The following is a 4317-nucleotide window of genomic DNA, read 5'->3' as shown; positions in this document are numbered from 1 at the left end:
GGCGTATGGAAGAATAAATTATTTGAATTAATCCTGATACTGAATTGGAAATAAGAATTAAAAGACACATTGCATTGTGGCAACGTGTGAGGTGCCCCCCACCCAGGGAGGCAAAGATTTAGTTTCAGATAAGCATTGTTAAAGTGAGAGGCATGGCTTTAAAGCCCAGCTAGTGGGCTTTTTCTAAACCTCTGCCTCAGAGTATGTGCCCTGTGGGCCCAAGAAGAGTTGCCCCACCCCAGACCCCTTGTGGGATGTCAGTCCTGGAGTTCTGATTGGGTTTGAGCCCCTGGGGTTTCTCCCTTGATGTGTTCCTAGTGGTCCCTGACCTTGAACTCCACCCTGATTCAAAACCCATCACCCTGCCTCTGTTCAGGGCTCTCTGTCTCTGTCTCTGAATTTGTTCCTGTGCTGAATAAATGGTTTCCTGAGCAGAAGCCTGTCCCATTCCACTCACTGGTAACTGTAGCTTCTGTGGACATGACCCTGCAGCTGCTAAACGCAACAGCAAAGTACCTAGAGATTGTGATGATGATGGGGCTTTTTTCTGTTAAATCATCTACACAACTGAGTAAAGTGCTTGGTATGTGAAACTATATTGGAAGAAATTTTAAAATAATGAGGAAAAAAAATTGTGAATTCTTGGCTTATTTGATGTAAACCAGATTGATTACTCTTAAATCTCAGATCTGGATTTGCTTTGGTATGACTCTAATCTTGGTCCAAGCAATTGGACAGGCACAGGATCAGATACTGCAGAGAGGAAGCTGTTTTGTAATTCATTTTAAAGCAGGTTTTGCTTGGTGGTTGGTTCTTTTAATTGTTGAACTTACCTATAAACCAGAGAGTCTCAAAACTGCTGTTTTTTCAGCTGGGGAGAGAAGCAATTTGTGGTGTGGGTAAGAACGATTATCTTGAAGCAAGAATGTTGAAAAGCAGGTTTGTTTTAAATGTATTTTTTATAAGAACATTTAATTAATCCAGTGGGTCATGATCACAGAGTATACAGAATGAGGAAGGGAACATAGTATCTGTATGCTTCATCAGAAAAAAAAGTGACCTGAACAGTGCACTCAGTTTTGTAACTAAATTTATAAGAATATTAAAAGAAAGAAGATGAAAGTAAATAATGCAGCAAGAGTTTAACCCACAGTGACACTTAGCATTGTTTCCTATAAAGGACTGGCTTGTCCTTGATAGGGAATTGCTTGTAAACTGGAAAAGCATTGGCGATCATTGCCAAGAGCAGACCTGAGCACTTAAAGGTGAAAGGAAGGTGAAGGTGCAATACTTGGAAACTGGAAACTGGATCATGGGAAACTGGAAATAGTGGAGAGAAGAAATCAAAGACAGTGGAGATTCTACCTGGAGAGGCAGAAAATTAATGAAATTAATAGTTAAGTGCCGCGGCAACGGAAAGCCCGGAGCACCGCGACTTCTCTAGAGACAGCCGTGAGAAGGGCTGGGTCGAAGCGTGTGAGCAGCTTTGAGCAGTCGAGTGATTTCAGCTCAGCGGCGGCGGCGGGCAGGCAACACAGGAAGCAGGGACGAGAAAGCTGGTTCAGCGTTCCGCAAAGCACAAACCTTTATTCAGGCAGAGCTTCGGCGAAGGGTGCTGGCAACAGCAAATCTCCCGAACAGGGGAAAACCCGGGATATTTATAGGAGGGGAGAGGGGTGGGGGGAGCCCAAGATACCTGTATCGGGGTGGGACAGCAGGGAGGAACACCAATGGGGGACAACAGTTTAACATATCTAACGCAAAGATCCCTGGGAGCAACACATTGTGTCTCTCTTACAGAGAAGTATCTTGTCTCCAGGGCAGAGCCAGGATCTTGGGCTGGGCGGGCTCCTCTGTACCCACAGTTACGTAGTACAGGCTTCTGCTATCAGTAGGAAGGATATGAGTACAAGAGTTCTGGTGATTTTAATAGACTGAAAGCCCAAGTGACTAAGAGCCATGTTAAAGCTGAATCTGAATCAAGGATGTTAGTGATTGAAAGCGATAAAAGATACCCTGCTAACCCTGCTCTTGTTAGCGTTCAGGAACACATAATCATGGAATGATTATATGAAGGTGCTTTATTAAGAGCTCTGGGTGTCAGGGGTACACATACCCAAATCTGACCCAACTTGGTTTTGAGCTGAACATGTTTTATACTGTCATTATATAACTTACATATTAATTATTAAACTTACATTGTTCTATTGTATACATTGATTTTACCCAAGCATGGATTTCTCATGATCCCTTTCAAACCTCTAACATAGTTTCTCATGATTCTTTAAACAATAATTATATCTAATCACATCTAACAATTGGATCATTTATTATATACTAACTACACAGGTGCAGTTTCACATGATCTTAGCAAGCATAAGGCCTAACATTTCCCAGGGCCTACTTTTCCCAGGGCCTACTTTTTCCAGGGCTTGCCAAGCCTAATTTTCTTTCTAACTCTCAAAATTTTCTATGATTTTAAGATCTTTTACTATCATTCCCCACTTTGAAAGCATTTTCGCTTCACTATAAGTGCAAATCTTTTCACTTGATACAGTCCTTTGTTTTTGAGTTTTTACTTGATGTTCTTCGAATCCATGATTGATGTAAATGTTGTCCTGGGTACTGTCACAAACTGGAGAACCAGAAGATGGTGGGTGTGGATCTCATGTCAGTGCTTTTATTATTTTCTGGTTCCATGACGTTTTCTTCTGTATTTCTCCCTTTAAGATGCTGTAAACTGACTAAATTGCTAAGAATTCAATTGGTAAGATTATCACACTCTCAATTATAGATTTAATCCATGAATTCATATTCCACCCTAACCCTTTGAAGATTTTGCCTAACCAACTTGTAGTCAAATCCTTTTGCTCTTCCCGTGCTTCGTGTTCTATTTGTTGTAACTGATTGATGTCATATTCTACATCTGCAGTTACATTTGGGATGTGGATGCAGCAATGATCAGTCCATCCTTTTAAAAACCCACACACTCCATGCTCTTTCAGGAGTAGTAAGTCTAAGGCAAATCGATTTTGTCAAGTCATTTTTGTGGTGGCTTGTAATCGTATGTTCAGTTCTTTAAATCTTTCCTGGGTGACTCTTGCCAGTCTATCTACCTGACCTGTAAGTTTGTACAACATTTCTCTGTTCTGATAGTTTGCTATAGGACTGAGCAAAGACTCTAGGTCTCACCCAAATTTCACTCCACTAGAGGGTTCTTGCTAAGTGTCATGCTGATTCTATTCCTATCCTAATCTTTCCTAGCTATGCCTGTGTCTAGCTATTGAGTTGATTTTGCCATTGTTGGCATCTGTACCGAGACTGATTTTTGCTTTACCAATTTTACCAATGCCTCTGCACCCCAATGACGTTTGTTATGTTTAATTTGTAGAACTTCTCTCATTATCAGGGGGGTTAACACTATTTGTCTTTGTGCAGTTACATTTCACTCTTCTGAATTCCTTTTTGCATTTAGCAAATGTACCAATTTCTTGTCTTCTACTGAATATTTTGGTATTGGAGGCAAATGAAATTAAGATATTAAGGTCTTTAAAGGTATCAATGCCATTGTTGTTTGCACTTCTTGAGCAATCTGTCGAGCTGTCCAGTCTGCTTTTCGATTTTCTTCACAAATGTTGGAGTTTCTTGATTGGTGTGCTTTACAGTGTATAATTGCCACTTGTTCAGGTTTTGTACTGCTTTTATTAATTGCAGGACTGCATCTTGATGTTTAATGTGTGTACCTTGAGAAGACAGTAGTCTTCTTTCTTTCTACAGTGCTCCGTGTACATGTACTACTCCAAAAGCATACTTTGAGCCAGTCCATATGTTTACCATTTTCCCTTAATTCTAGTGCTCTGGTTAAGGCAACCAATTCTGCCCTCTGGGCAGATGTATTTGGTGATAATGCTTTTGTCTCCACTACTGTACTGACTGTTACCGCATATCCAGCGTATCTGGTCCCATTCTCCATGAAGCTGCTGTGAATAGCATCTGTGAATAGCTCTCATTCTGGTTCCTCCAGTGGGATGTCTTTCAGGTCTTCTCTTGATGAATAGGTGTAGTCTATTACTTCTACACAGTCATGCTCTAGTGGGCCTTCTTCGGTTGTGGTAGCTAGGAACAAAGCTGGATTCAAAAGGTTAGTTGTCTTCAGTGTGACATCATCCTGCTCAGTCAGGATTACCTGGAATTTCATCCTCCTGCTTGGAGGTAGCCAATGGCTGCCCTTTTGTTCTAAAACAGTGGTTACCATATGTGGCATGTAGACATTTACGTGTCTACCCATAGTGAGGTTTTTTTTTTAGCTTCTTGTAT

This window comes from Poecile atricapillus, chromosome 15 (genome assembly GCF_030490865.1).
Source record: "Poecile atricapillus isolate bPoeAtr1 chromosome 15, bPoeAtr1.hap1, whole genome shotgun sequence".
Classification (NCBI taxonomy): Eukaryota; Metazoa; Chordata; class Aves; order Passeriformes; family Paridae; genus Poecile; species Poecile atricapillus.
The sequence above is the reverse complement of the archived record's forward strand: the minus strand, read 5'-3'. Positions refer to the sequence as shown.